Genomic DNA, 16,104 nt, shown 5'->3' with positions numbered 1-16,104 from the left:
ACTCAGATGCCTCGGGGGGGGGATTCATCAATAGCGTCTAGCTCTTCTGGGGGTATATGTCGAAAGCTATTAGGGTCAACTAGCTCTGGCTGCATGATGAAATCTCTTTCGCCCAAGTGTTTCACAAAATGCTCTTCAAGTTTCTCAGACTGTATGGTCTGTTGCCTCAATTTTGAGAGTGCAGTATAGTTTTTTGCCAACCGGAATTCCTCTTCAGTGTTCCTTTGTTCACTCACAAGGTTGATCTTATTAGCATTGTTCTTGTAGTATGCACTTTTAAGTTGACAGCAGAGTTTGCGTACTTGCATAGATAGTTCTTTGATATCAGTTGGATGGGTTGACTTCCGTCTTTTCTCGAGCAGGATTAAGAATTCCTCATTCACCCAGGGTTTATCGTCATGACCTCTGTACAGTTGTGGTATCTTTTCATCTGTAGCTGTGCGGATAGCACTGAAGATTTGTTGTTCAATCACATCAACTTGTACCGAAGATGGGGGCTGTTCAAGGATATTATTGAGGCGTCTACTATATTCAACTCTCACATCTTCAAGATCCATAAGTGCTTGCATATTGCCTATCTGGCGAGCTTCGCCACTCTTCTTTGAAAATTTGTCTTCGTTTGCTTTTAGTTGAAAGCATAGCATCAAGGACTACTATTCGATGGTCTGAATCAAACAGTACACTTGCCCTAGGGTATACTCTACAGTTCTGTGTGGCCCTTTTGATAAACCATTCTCCTAAGATGTAATCAAGACGTCTGTAGTATCCTAGGTTGGATTTAAAGGACCATCTATGCATAGATGTTTTAGTGGCAAATAAGGTGTTTAGGATGTACAACTTATTGCTTCTAGCAACTTCAGTGAGCTTTGTACCATTGAAATTTGTAGGCTCGTCATCATTGAAATGGCCCACAAAATTCCAGTTGTTATTTTGGTCATTTCCTATTGTCGCGTTGAAGTCACCACACACAGCCAGTTTATATGATGGATGTGATTGTTTTACTGATGTTATGGCCCTGGAGAGAGTATTACAGAATGCTTCTTTAGTTGAGGCTGCATGTGTCTCAGTTGGACAGTAGCAGGAGACTATAGTCAACTTAACCCCGTAAACACATATTCTAGCCAGTATGATTCTGCCTTCCACAAGGTGCTCAACATCAAATAATCTGGCATGGGGTGCTAAAACTATCGCAACCCCGGCATTGGCCTTTCTCTGTAGCCCATTATATAGGATTCACCATCCTTAGAGTATGTCATCGCTGAATTCGGTCTCACCCTGGCCTGCAATGCGGGCTTCTTGTATACAGCATACATCATGTTGCAAAATCTTAATCTGCATCACATGCTCTGCCAGTTTAATCTCGCACTTTGCTGTTCTTACATTTATCGTTCCAATCTTGACATGATGGTTATTCCTTGGCTTTCATTTTGCTTTATGCTTCATCGCAGTTTGAAGTTGCATTGGATAGTTGATATATAACAAGATACTGGGTATCTGTTATTTAAAGGGAACTACTAGAATACTAATAAATAAATAGAAATAATTAATGATTAACAAACACAGTTGGTCGTCCTATCTAGAGGACTCAGACTTTTTTTTTTACTGTTTTGAGACTTTCTCAGTAGCCTATGGAGGTAAAAACGATCTTTGATAACATTCCAATCGACAAAAACACAAAGACAGTGAACGTTCTGCCAAATAGAGTGGTACTCAAGCAAGATTGCGTGATCTATGTCAGTCAATATTAGTAACTGAAACTGTGGATGATAAAGTGACAAAAGCTGAGGTACTGTTTTGCCAGTTTATAGCTGAGCAGAACTTACCATTTTCTGTTGCTGACCATATAACTCGGCTTGTGAAGGCAGCTTTTCCAGACAGCAGGATAGCAGAAAAATATCAGTGTGGACACACAAAAACCGCAGCCATAATCAATAAGGCTCTTGCTCCTCACTATATGGAAAACATTGTGGAAACTGCTCAAGAGGGCTCGATCACCATCATGATGGATGAGTCCAACAAAAGGTCAGATGACAAAGCTTGTGCCATCATGGTCAGACTGCTTGACAAAAGGACCTTCAGAGTTGAAAACAGATTTCTAGGCATTCCAGTGTGCAATATACCGAATGCTCAAAACTTGTTCACAACTCTACACGACACACTACAGTAAGTGTTTTTCCCATAATATAATAATTATTAACAGATAAGAGGATAGCTTTTTATTCCAGTCCTTAAATTCTGTGTCAATCTAATGATAGGCCTACCACTTCTTATTAAATTGTTTTTTTCTGTGCTAAGGACATTATTTGCTGTATATTTTACAGACATCACAGTATACCCTGGTCAAGCGCCAAAGGATTTTCATCTGACAATGCAAGTGGCATGGTGGGCAAGAACAATTCTGTACTCTCCCGTGTAAGACAAGTGACAGGCTCCCAAGTATTTGACCTCGGCTGTGTTTTCCATATTGCAAACCTCTGTGCCAACAGTCTTATAAAGTCAGTCCACCTACCAGTAGAAGATCTGCTCATTGATACCTACTATTATTTTCATGGAAGGTAAGTTATACAAATTCTTGTAAAAAAGTAGAATATCATTGAGGCTTAAGTCTTTCAATTTTGCTCTCCATTATCAGTTATTTAAAAGGCTGCCTTTTTTCCAGTTCCAAAAGAAGGGAGGAATATAAAGAGTTCCAAATATTCACAGGAGTTGACATGGAGAAGGTTTTTAAACATGTGTCAACAAGATGGCTGTCGATGGAAAGATGTGTTGGTAGAACCCTCTCCCATTGGCCAGCATTACAAGCTTACTTTAACAGCAGTGATGACAAGGAAAAGCCTGGTCGTGTCAAACGATGTACTGATGCCTATGCAAGTGAAGAGATGAAGAGATGCCTATGCAAGTGAAGAGATGAAGTATTACTTTCTCCAGTATGCTCTCACAAAGTTGAATAAGTTCAATATTCTCTTTCAGGTAAGTATATCTTTGCCTTTATAGGTAGAAGATTATCATCACATAATATTTCATTCCCTCCATACTTCTTTACACTTCAACTTAGAATAAAAATGGTATCATTAATTCCTCTCTGATGACTGTCATGTACTTGAGCTAGAGAAAGAAACAGAGGGTCTTTTGAAGGCTTACCTTCTGAACTTCATGAAAGTGGATGCTGTGAATATTGATGACATATCAAAAGTAGATTATAAGTGTGAAGAACAGCAGAAATCTGATGACGATCTCACTATTGGCATACAAGCTTCCAGATACTTAGAATCCATCAGTGAGGAGTGTGATCCTGCAATTATTACTCGTTTCTATAGGTAAGTTTTAGCTTGGAATATTGAACTTTTTTGTGCTTATAATAGTATGTGCTTTTCTCTTGAAAATGGTGAAATCTTTCTCTTACAGGAGTGTAAGAGCTGCATATGTTGCTGCTGTGGAAAAGTTTTTAAAGAAGTTTCCCTTTGGAAACCCAATACTGAAGTCACTAAGAATTCTAAATCCATTACACAGGACTGATGTGACAGAAAGAGAAGGTAAGTACTTAAAATACAAAATGTTTTTCACCGGATGCTTAAACTGGATATCAGAATTTGAAAAAAACTGTAATTGATCTTGTCTTTTTTAGTTCTGAAAGTTGCTGAGAATTTCTTGAAAGATGCCACTGATGAACAACTGGAGGGAATACTAGATGACTGGAGATTGTATCAGACCAGCAACTCACTACCACCATTTACAGCTGCTGACACCAAAGTGTATGAATGGTGGGCCAGACTACTCTCAACAAAAGACATTGTTGACCAACAGACATACAAGTACCTTGGAGACCTGATAAAGATCCTACTGATTCTACCCTACAACCAGGCACCTGTGGAAAGAGTCTTCAGCATGGTTGGCAAAATAGACACCAAATTCAGACCAACCCTGAGTAATGAGTCCTTGACATCACTCTTGTGCTGCAAAATAAACACAGATAACACATGCTATGAGACCACACCAAGTACCTCCTTGATCTCTTTGGCTAAGAAGGCAACAGTCCAGTATAATACTGAGTTTATGGAGGAGAGTTCCTGAATAAATAAACTGTGAAACTGAAACTCTGTGATTGAAAAAAGGACAGTAACTGCAATGAGTAAACTTAATTATCCTATTACAGTGATCCATCCACATTGTTTTATTTGTCTCCTAATGTTGTTATAAATTTGATTCTTGATATTTTATCATAGTTCTAAATTTCAAAAAGATAAATGGTTTTGTTTTGGAATTTTTAATATCACTGATTCTTGGGATTTTGGATAAAACGTTTTAATTTTGAAAATAAAAAGTTCCTTAAATTACAAAATCTAAAGGTATATCATTATAGGACAAGGCCTTGGCTGTTCAGTAATGTACCGGTGCAAGCTCCTCATTTTGTATTTTTTTCATAAAATAGGCATTTTTTCAGCTATTACTTTGTTTTTGTCAACACCATCAGACACAATAAAAAGCTAATTATTTTGTATATATTTGGTCTAATATGTATTTAGAGTTTTTAAATCATTATCTGGCATTCTTAGCACACATATACGTACACTTAAAAGTTGAATATTCGCTGTTATTCAATTTTTATACAGTTTCACGTGTACTCCTTTAAAGATCTAATATTATACAATATTTACTTTCAGCCTAAGGAGACAAAGTAATGTTTTTTTATTTAACAGACTTATTTTTGCATTAAAAGAGACTACTACTTTTCATAACTCAACAGCACTGAAGAAACATGTTGTAAGCATATTCATTTAAAACAAATAAAACTCCCTCTGACGGTGGTGACCTTTAGAACTGACGGTGGTGACAGTGGCCTCATTACAACATATAATTCCAAATTTCAATTCCAAAGTCAATGGCTTTTTGCTTAACAACTTTATTTAACTATTTGGTCCAAAAAAATAATCCTGAGCAATGTAATAACATTTTTTCAAGGAATATAGGCCTAAGGTACAATTAAGCAATATCATTTTTAAAAGTACTCCATCCCCATATCATCAAATATTAAATCATCATAGTAAGAAATAATGTTATTACCAGTAGGAATAATGTACAATGCATCATTAACATCTTAAACTATCATCAAAGTTGAGTGTAATGACTATGAAATTGAGGGAGATGTTATGAATGTTGGATTTGGTTAAAAGGTCATTCCATTTCCATTTGGCTTTAGTCATTGGAGAAGGGACACTGTATACTATGTGCTATATAGGTAGGTAGTAGGTGCCCTGTGTGCATCCCAAATGACATAAGCCAAATGAACATGGCATAATAGTGAATTGAGAAAGAGAGAGGAAAGGCACACTACATCCCCTAAGGGTTGGACAATAGGGAAGAAATATAAGAGGAATTACATAAATATAAATATAAAAGAGGTTAATGAAACATCACGTCATATTGGTATTTATTGTGATCAACAATTATGTTCTAGCCTCCGTTGAGGGCCATTTGGAGGTTTTTGTCACCACCGTCAGACTGTGCGTCACCACCCTCAGACAGAAAACCTGACGGTGGTGACAAAAACCTATTCTTTCACATGATATGCAGGAGTTGTTCACATTAGCCATCTTGTTTTCCTTCTGTTGCTAGCTACTTCAGACCTCTTCTTAAAAAGTATACATTTATGTCATAATCTAATCTAATATTTTTTCATACAAAAGTGACGGTGTTGACATGCTATGGTTGTGACTGTAGCAGTGTCCAAAAATATGCACAAGTTTAAGAGAAAATACCCAACTTACAGGAGCTTGAGTAATCTGGAAGCATGCAATACAGCTGAAGATTTGAAAAGAGGGTCCTCGGGAATATAGTTGACCTTGTAGTTGCCTGATTTTATTGCTTTTTGTAAATATCTGACAGTGGTGATGAATATGTGGGACACATTTTGAGCAACCACAAAATAATAGGCCCACTTTACACGGGGACGGTCTGAAACAAAAACGCAAAAGTCCGTTTTCGTTCTCACTTTTTTCCGCGTGTACACGACTGTTTTCAAGGAGGAAATCTGCGTCTATACGGTGACACATAAATGTGTGGAATTCATTTATGTGCATGCCAGGCAGCTAGGTGGTGCTGTGAAAGACCGCTATGTCTGCACGCATGCGCAACGTCTTCCGTCTTGTCTGATCTGCACATCTGCGCAACGAAAACTTTGACTACTCTGGCTATGGTAAGTAAGAAAGTAAGTAAAAAAAGTAAGAGCATACTATACCCGCCTCTGTTTATTAACGGTATATGTGCAGATTCGATATAGATGTTCGAAGGACTCCTGGACGTTTATTAAAGCTGCCAGAGCAGCTTGAAGGTCCATTGGATTGATGTAATCAGACATGCTCTTACTTTTTTACTTACTTTCTTACTTCCCGGGCTGGCATGTACAGTATATGACATATGTATGATGTAAACGCGTACCCGACGTGAGCAGATCCGAGCAGAGTTTCGCGTATTGGGTAGTTTAGATGGATATGCAATGGGGGCTGTTTTTAACTTATCCACTCTGGAAGGCGTTTTCAATTTTTTCCGTTTTTCAGCCTCGGAAACGCCGTCCCCGTGTAGACGAAAGGCACTGCCGATAAAATATTTAGTCGTTTTTACCCGACAGTGTCCTCGTGTAAATGGGCCCATAGTAAACATCGTTCAAAAACTCACTGTTTGCAGTTTTAAATACATATAACAATGTATTATTTAATGTAGTAAAGGTATTATTCAATTAAATTATTACTTTTTGGTTTTTTAATCAAGTTGAAATGATTAGCTCCTATCCGAGGACAACTGATAAAAACAATCCTATAAAAGAACCTTACATATGTGCAAAGGACCCCCTGATTATAACTTTAATTTTTTTTATTTATGAAAATTTTATTAATTTCCAAAAGACTTAGCACTTTTCTTAGTGGGACACGTTTTTGCCAAAGTTTCAAGAATCAGTGATTTACAATTAATTTTTTTAAAAGATTTTATTACTTCCTCCTTAATATGATTGTACTTCACCCAACTGACAGATAACAATATTTGAATAAATAGGTGTTATTTTGGCAAGAAGGTCCAGGTTCGAGCCCCGTGGCCGGCGAGGGCCTTTCTGTGCGGAGTTTGCATGTTCTCCCTGTGTCCGCGTGGGTTTCCTCCGGGTGCTCCGGTTTCCTCCACAGTCCAAAGACATGCAGGTTAGGTTAACTGGTGACTCTAAATTGACCGTAGGTGTGAATGTGAGTGTGAATGGTTGTCTGTGTCTATGTGTCAGTCCTGTGATGACCTGGCGACTTGTCCAGGGTGTACCCCGCCTTTCGCCCGTAGTCAGCTGGGATAGGCTCCAGCTTGCCTGCGACCCTGTAGAACAGGATAAAGCGGCTAGAGATAATGAGATGAGATGTTATTTTGATATAGAAATCTTGTTTGTTTGTACATTTTAAATCATTTGTACCAGTATGTGTATCGTTTAGCATCTTCCTGTAGCTTTGTATGTGTCATTCAAGGTTTAAAAAATTCTCCCTATTTTCTGGGGTGAGTGTAGGGAGATCTCTCTCTTTTTCATTGAGCTTGGTTGGAGCATCTGATCAGGTGTGAGTGGGCACCCTGTTTTATTTAAAGAACAGGGATCTATCAAAGTCTGATCTTCACAACACATGTTTGTGGAAGTGTATCATGGCACGAACAAAGGAGATTTCTTAGGAGCTCAGAAAAAGTGCTGTTGATGCTCATCAGGCTGGAAAAGGTTACAAAACCATCTCTAAAGAGTTCCCCGATAGCAGAGGGTCGTTGAAACGACGTAGAGTTTTGGTCAGAATGGTCGGTTTCCGTCGTACGTCAGAAAATCAACGTTGAAACGGCGCCGTGAAACGTCGATTTCTCCGCCGTCTGAGAGGGTCGATTTATCACCGTTGAATCAACGTGGGTAAAGGTTGATCTGTCTACCGTCAGAGAAGGTTGAATATACGACGTTGAACCATCGTCACTTTTGCCGGCCAGTTTTCAACATTGGTAGGATGAGCAACTAATTCTGGCCCGTAGCCAGGGGGGATCGAGGGTTCGTTCGACCCCCCCCCCGCGCCCCGGACACACACGCCTCAAGATTACTCAAGATTTATTCATTTGTTCATGTCTGATGAATATACATTGATTCACATTTAAATTTACAATATCAAATCCAGACTAATCAAAAAAGAAAAGTAGACTAAGTGAGGACGAGTTAGAAAAACGGGTTCATTTCTCCTATGTTTATGTTTACACGTTTTGTTCAGACTGCTTTACACCCCAATCCAGTGGGTGGCGGTAATGCCCCCATTAGACCCCTTTCACTGACGTCACCCGAAACCGGAAGTAAACAAACCCTGCGCCACATTGGAAGACCAACAAACTCGTGATTAGGGGGAAATAACGGCAGCGTGCGGTATGTGAACCCACGAGGCACTTGGTTCATCATAAACCTACAATGGTAAACTTTTGTGCTGTGTTAGGGTTCTAACAAAGCTGATGGGAAAGGTGAAAAGAAGTCTTTCTACAGAATACCAGCTGTGATTGAGACACAAGCAAACCAAGGAGCTTTCTGCCGGGAGACAGAGAGAGGATTTAGCTGCTTTATGCAGAGCGGATCTGAATACTTCAAGTCTATTTTGTTACTGGTAAGTCACTAGGCTAGTGTGTTGTAGAACATTTTTTTAAATGTTTACTGAATAAAAACATCCTTAATTTTATCATATATTCTCTACTCTATATTTCATTTCTTTCTTTTGTTTTAATTTTCCTCCCTCCATCCCTCTTTGGATTTTAAATATAGTTTTCCCCCATGTCCAAATAATGAGGTAGGGTGGCATTTAGAAACCCATAGCCTACTGCTGACTTTCTTTATCAATGCTGCATCAAATTAATTTTGGTTATGTTTTTCTGTTTCCATGTACAGGTCTGCGCCGCAGGAGGAATAGGCCACAATTATAAATAAATCATAAAATGTTTCTAAGAACTTGTTCAAGTGTGTTCTGTTCCTTATAAATGTTAAAAGTTATGCCTCATTAGATAGCTTGACACACATTAGGAGAGGTGCATTGTTGCATGCATTTTTATATCCTGTTGTACATTAAACAGGACGTAGCCTACGCACATTGATATAAATTAAGTTTCACTTTCATGGTTGAAGTATGCATGTGTGTGTTCATCCTAGGCAAGAGCCCCGATGCTTTATTGTTAGCTAGTTTAATTTAGCCTGTTTTGCTTAATTTGTAGCCTTCCTGTTGTACATAAAACAGGAAGTAAAGTTGGATGAATCATCGCCGAAAATTCAACTATAAATCGACCGAAATACGTAGTTGAATAAAGGGTGAAAGGGGGTCTATTCTCTGTCGACCACCAGCCACTTTTCAACGTCGTTTCAACGGAAACTCGTATGAGCAAAGCGGTGTTGAATCAACGTCGGTGATCGACGGTGATTCGACGGCGTATAGGTCGAAGAACATGCCGATGATTCCACGTCGAATCAACGACCCTCTGCTATCTGGGTTTGGACTCCACCAATCCACAGTCAGACAGATTGTGTACAAATGGAGGAAATTCATGACCATTGTTACCCTCCCCAGGAGTGGTCGACCAACAAAGATCACTCCAAGAGCAAGGCGTGTAACACTCAGCAAGGTCACAAAGGATCCCAGGGTAACTTCTAAGCAACTGAAGGCCTCTCTCACATTGGCTAATGTTCATGAGTCCACCATCAGGAGAACACTGAACAACAATGGTGTGCATGGCAGGGTTGCAAGGAGAAAGTCACTGCTCTCCAAAAAGAACATTGCTGCTCATCTGCAGTTTGCTAAAGATCACATGGACAAGCCAGAAAGCTATTGGAAAAATGTTTTGTGGACGGATGAGACCAAAATAGAACTTTTTGGTTTAAATGAGAAGTGTTATGTTTGGAAAAAGGAAAACACTGCATTCCAGCATAAGAACCTTATCCCATCTGTGAAACATGGTGGTGGTAGTATCATGGTTTGGGCCTGTTTTGCTGTATCTGGGCCAGGATGGCTTGCCATCATTGATGGAACAATGAATTCTGAATTATACCAGCAAATTCTAAAGGAAAATGTCAGGATACCTGTCCATGAACTGAATCTCAAGAGAAGGTGGGTCATGCAGCAAGACAACGACCCTAAGCACACAAGTCGTTCTACCAAAGAATGGTTAAAGAAGAATATAGTTAATGTTTTGGAATGGCCAAAGTCCTGACCTTAATCCAATCAAAATGTTGTGGAAGGACCTGAAGCGAGCAGTTCATGTGAGGAAACCCACCAACATCCCAGAGTTGAAGCTGTTCTGTATGGAGGAATGGGCTAAAATTCCTCCAAGCCGGTGTGCAGGACTGATCAACAGTTACCGGAATCGTTTAGTTGCAGTTATTGCTGCACAAGGGGGTCACACCAGATACTGTAAGCAAAGGTTCACATACTTTTGCCACTCACAGATATGTAATATTGGATCATTTTCTTCAATAAATAAATGACCAAGTGAACTATTTTTGTCTCATTTGTTTAACTGGGTTCTCTTTATCTACTTTTAGGACTTGTGTGAAAATCTGATGATGTTTAAGGTCATATTTATGCAGAAATGTAGAAAATTCTAAAGGGTTCACAAACTTTCAAGCACCACTGTATTTAACATTTATATTTACGTTTAATATTTACATTTAATATTTAGATTTTTATTTGAAATGTACAACAATACAACAGAGTGAAAAACATGCAATTCTTTTGCATGTTATAGTCACACGCCATGTCCAATCAACATCAGGCAATTTGTGATGACTAAGCACACACTTTTTCCATTATTAAGATAATGTTGTTTTTCCTAATTTCCTGTTGTGTTTTTGGTTTTGTTAAAGTGTTTTGCATTTACAGGACAATATACAAGGGAATGAAATAAACAATTATGCCTGACAAAAACAGATCACATGACCAGTGATGAAAAACAGGAGTGAAAAATTCTCAGCGGTTAAAATATCTTGATGAGGAGCATGAATCTAGGTATTTGGAACATGCTGCTCTACTTCCTAGCTTTTTTCTTATGGAGGTTGACACAGCTTAATAGGATGATCCACTTCTGAAAAGTTTCCAAACAATCTCTTTGACATTATAATGTCATATTATGCTTATTATCATTATTTTCCCTTATATACAGTTAAGGCAAATAATGTTTTATTCATGAGAATTAATAATCTCTGATTGCCACAGGCTAACACTCATACCACTCCGTTAGTGTAGCCTGCCAAACCCTGCAGTGTTAGGATGCTTCAAATTCCCATGACAGTGTACCTAATCAGCAGCTATTTGACCTAGAGAGAGAGAGGGAGAGATGGAAAGAGAACAGGGTTCCAAGCCTGCCACCCCACAGGCATTGGCACATTAGCACCTTTCTCTAGAGCTACTTAAGTGAGAATTAATATAGATTTGAGTTCATATCTTTGCTGCTACAGATCAAAGAGAGTTTATGAAGAGGATCTTTCAAGATAAGTGTCTACAAACGAGAAAGGAAACATTAAAAAATGCTTTTGGTGCATGATTGATCTTGTTTCCACTTTGAGGAAGGAGAACCCTGAGCATGTTTAAATCAAATGAAAACAACGACAGCTGCAACTGTCAGCTCCATCCCGCTGTGGTTCACTACACAGCCATGAGAAATAAAAAGAAAAGAAGAAGAAGAAGAAGAAATGATGTGGCTGCTCATGAAATGTAGACATTCACTGCTGTAACTAAAATCACCCATCAGAAAGCCTTATTCTATAGAGAGGGAATGTTTATTATGTGCTATATTCACAAAAGCATGAACAGCCTCCAGTGAAGTTTTGTTCTATCTGCCCTTAGATACATGATACAACATAGTCATAGTCTTTTTCTTTCCTTTTCTTCATCCCTTTCTTGGTGTATTTACTTGGTGAAAGTACAGAAATACAGAAAGTAATATGGAAATCCTTTTAATGATACTAATAGGCACTTTGTACAGTACGTCCCAATATTTTTTTTCTAAACTGTATTGCTATAGTGTAATTACTTTCACTGCAATGAACCCTTGCATTCCCATAAAGCTGTATCAATCGTATTCCTGTGTATTTACTGTATAAAGTATATGGTTGAATTGGAATAGATAAAAATGTAGAATATATTTAAACATGACCATGTTGCTTTAGGAAAAAAGAGAGAGACTTCCCACTTCGGGACTGTCCATAAAGCATTTACAGCATGTCCTGACTATTCAAAGAAGCTGTCAAAGCTTTAAATGAATCCAATTATAATTCTGACTGTTCAGGTGTACATTTTTTGAGCCATTATATATATTTAGGTCCAGGTATCATAAAGCAGAACAGAATTTCACTTAAGGATCATATAAATGCCACTCTTTAACCTACAAATGGTTATATTTCAGAGACAAAACAATATTGAGAATACTCACATTAAGAAGACTCACAATGAATATGTCTGGACTCGATCACAAAACACAGACACCACAATGAGGCACCACTTTCTATAAATTACACCTTACATCAGCAGAGCACAGAGAGACAAACACCTCAGGAATGTTCAGCATCACTCACCTACAGCAATTCATCACTACCGTAGTCCCACACAACACACGTGAACTTCACAGCTGCTACTTCAATGCACAAATCATCAAATATAGCCTCGAGCTACTCCATCACCCCATCCACCTTACAGTAAGGCTAAACAGAGCCAGTGAGCAAACTGGCTGGAATATCACACTTCTGAAGGCTGCCAGTAGCAACATTTGGGAGAAGAAAAAATGCCAATATGAGCTTAGTGCTGGATAAAGAGAAGGGGAGGGGAATGTGTGATATTTATGATGTGATAAACTATGCATTTCTGTAGAATATGAGAGAAAAAATGGAGAGGGAGAGGCAAAACCAAGAAGGGGTGGACAAAGATTAGTAAGATTTTAAATATTAAGACATGCTGGGACAGTAGAGAGTAATAGATGCAGTTTAATGAAGGAGAAAGCAAAGATAGTAGGAAACAACTCACTATATAAAAGAGCTTGGTTTGGACTTCTGGGTTTAGTTACAATAATAATAATAATAATAATAATTCTTGAGGGCTTTCACAGTCTTTAAAAAATATGCAAATGGTTAACCAAAGGCTTCAAAAGAAAAAAAAACCCCTCTCTTTTGTTTCCTACTGTCAGCATGTTTCTGTTATCTAGTCTTTTCCCATAAGGGATGCTGTTCCTGTGCTAACCCGAGTAACAATGAAAAAGGAAAAAGGAAGCATTTGTCTCTGCAAATTGATTCCCTTCCAATTAGCAAGCTTGGTGGCTCTCCTGTTGTCACTTTAGCCTTTAATAATTTAGCTAGCAAAAGCCCATTTAATAGACACCAAGTGAGCATAAATGTTCCATTACTTTGATCAAAGCCATTTTTGTCCAGTTATGGAGAGAGCAAAGTCCCATTATTCCATGAAGACTCAGACACTGGATTGCCCAGAATAGAAAAAGTCACAATAAAATAATCAGGAGCACAATTGTTTTCTTAGTGTGTACTGCATGAACACTTTTTACAAACATGCCACACCATTGTTCTCCAATTTTATTGGTCAAAATGTGATGATTTTTTTTAAATAAACAGCAGCTCTGACAGTAGTTCCAGCTATAATTCATATCACACTTTTCTATTAATCCACTCATTCTAATAAGTTTCATTTCTATAGGAAGAGCTAATCCATAGGGACTAATATGGCTGAGGCTCCACATAATCTGCAGCTAAAATAAATAATATGCTGTTTTGTTTTTAAGGAAAGTGTGAAGCTTTCTGTTAGGAGGAGTTTATTTAAAAGTGTCTCGAATGTCAGGACTTTCGTAATGTTGGAAAATTGCTGTGGCATAAGGGAAATAAAACACTCCAGGACATGCTATGATTGGAAAATATTAGGTGTGGTAAGAGTAGCTCAATACTCAGGCATTCATTATTTTCCTATAACAGCACAAGCTACAGTGGTGCTTGAAAGTTTGTGAACCCTTTAGAATTTTCTATATTTCTGCATAAATATGACCTAAAACATCATCAGATTTTCACACAAAGTCCTAAAAGTAGATAAAGAGAACCCAGTTAAACAAATGAGACAAAAATATTATACTCGGTCATTTATTTATTGAGGAAAATGATCCAATATTACATATCTGTGAGTGACAAAAGTATGTGAACCTTTGCTTTCAGTATCTGGTATGACCCCCTTGTGCAGCAATAACTGCAACTAAACATTTCCAGTAACTGTTGATCAGTCCTGCACACTGGCTTGGAGGAATTTTAGCTCATTCCTCCGTACAGAATAGCTTCAACTCTGGGATGTTGGTGGGTTTCCTCACATGAACTGCTCGCTTCAGGTCCTTCCACAACATTTCAATTGGATTAAGGTCAGGACTTTGGCCATAACTTTATTCTTCTTTTTTTTTTTTTTTTTTTAAAGATATTTTTTTGGGCTTTTTGCACCTTTATTGGATAGGACAGTGTAGAGACAGGAAATGAGCGGGAGAGAGAGAGACGGGAAGGGATCGGGAAATGACCTCGGGCTGGAATCGAACCCGGGTCGCCCGCATTCATGGTATGGCGCCTTAACCACCTGAGCCACGACGCCCCCAACTTTATTCTTCTTTAACCATTCTTTTGTGCTTTCAGTATCTGGTATGACCCCCTTGTGCAGCAATAACTGCAACTAAACATTTCCAGTAACTGTTGATCAGTCCTGCACACTGGCTTGGAGGAATTTTAGCCCGTTCCTCCGTACAGAATAGCTTCAACTCTGGGATGTTGGTGGGTTTCCTCACATGAACTGCTCGCTTCAGGTCCTTCCACAACATTTCGATTGGATTAAGGTCAGGACTTTGGCCATAACTTTATTCTTCTTTAACCATTCTTTGGTAGAACGACTTGTGTGCTTAGGGTCATTGTCTTGCTGCATGACCCACCTTCTCTTGAGATTCAGTTCATGGACAGATGTCCTGATATTTTCCTTTAGAATTTGCTGGTATAATTCAGAATTCATTGTTCCATCAATGATGGCAAGCCATCCTGGCCCAGATGCAGCAAAACAGGCCCAAACCATGATACTACCACCACCATATTTCACAGATGGGATAAGGTTCTTATACTGGAACGCAGTGTTTTCCTTTCTCCAAACATAACGCTTCTCATTTAAACCAAAAAGTTCTATTTTGGTCTCATCTGTCCACAAAACATTTTTCCAATAGCCTTCTGGTTTGTCCACATGATCTTTAGCAAACTGCAGATGAGCAGCAATGTTCTTTTTGGAGAGCAGTGGCTTTCTCCTTGCAACCCTGCCATGCACACCATTGTTGTTCAGTGTTCTCCTGATGGTGGACTCATGAACATTAGCCAATGTGAGAGAGGCCTTCAGTTGCTTAGAAGTTACCCTGGGGTCCTTTGTGACCTTGCCGACTATTACATGCCTTGCTCTTGAAGTGATCTTTGTTGGTTGACCACTCCTGGGGAGGGTTAACAATGGTTTTGAATTTCCTCCACTTGTACACAATCTGTTTGACTGTGGATTGGTGGAGTCCAAACTCTTGAGAGATGGTTTTGTAACCTTTTCCAGCCTGATGATGAGCATCAACAACACTTTTTCTGAGGTCCTCAGAAATCTCCTTTGTTCATCCCATGATACACTTCCACAAACGTGTTGTGAAGCTCAAACTTTGATAGATCCCTGTTCTTTAAATAAAACAGGGTGCCCATTCACACCTGATTGTCATCCCATTGATTGAAAACACCTGACTCTAATTTCACCTTCAAATTAACTGCTAATCCTAGAGGTTCACATACTTTGCCACTCACAGATATGTAATATTGGATCATTTTCCTCAATAAATAAATGACCAAGTCTAATATTTTTGTCTCATTTGTTTAACTGGGTTCTCTTTATCTACTTTTAGGACTTGTGTGAAAATCTGATGATGTTTTAGGTCATATATATGCAGAAATATAGAAAATTCTAAAGGGTTCACAAACTTTCAAGCACCAATGTATCTTGTTTTATTCCTTACTTAACTGTGGGACATTTATGTTTGGCTACATTCATCCTA

At 38.6% G+C, this 16,104-nt stretch overlaps 1 protein-coding gene across 1 annotated transcript in view; it reads right to left on the bottom strand.

Annotated features, from left to right (window-relative positions):
- The window catches only part of grid2ipa (glutamate receptor, ionotropic, delta 2 (Grid2) interacting protein, a), an 85,572-nt gene that overhangs the window by 59,795 nt on the left and 9,673 nt on the right, over positions 1-16,104 (bottom strand). The window lies entirely within an intron of this gene.

Source organism: Neoarius graeffei, chromosome 20 (assembly GCF_027579695.1).
Source record: "Neoarius graeffei isolate fNeoGra1 chromosome 20, fNeoGra1.pri, whole genome shotgun sequence".
Taxonomy (NCBI): Eukaryota; Metazoa; Chordata; class Actinopteri; order Siluriformes; family Ariidae; genus Neoarius; species Neoarius graeffei.
The sequence above is the reverse complement of the archived record's forward strand: the minus strand, read 5'-3'. Positions and strand labels throughout refer to the sequence as shown.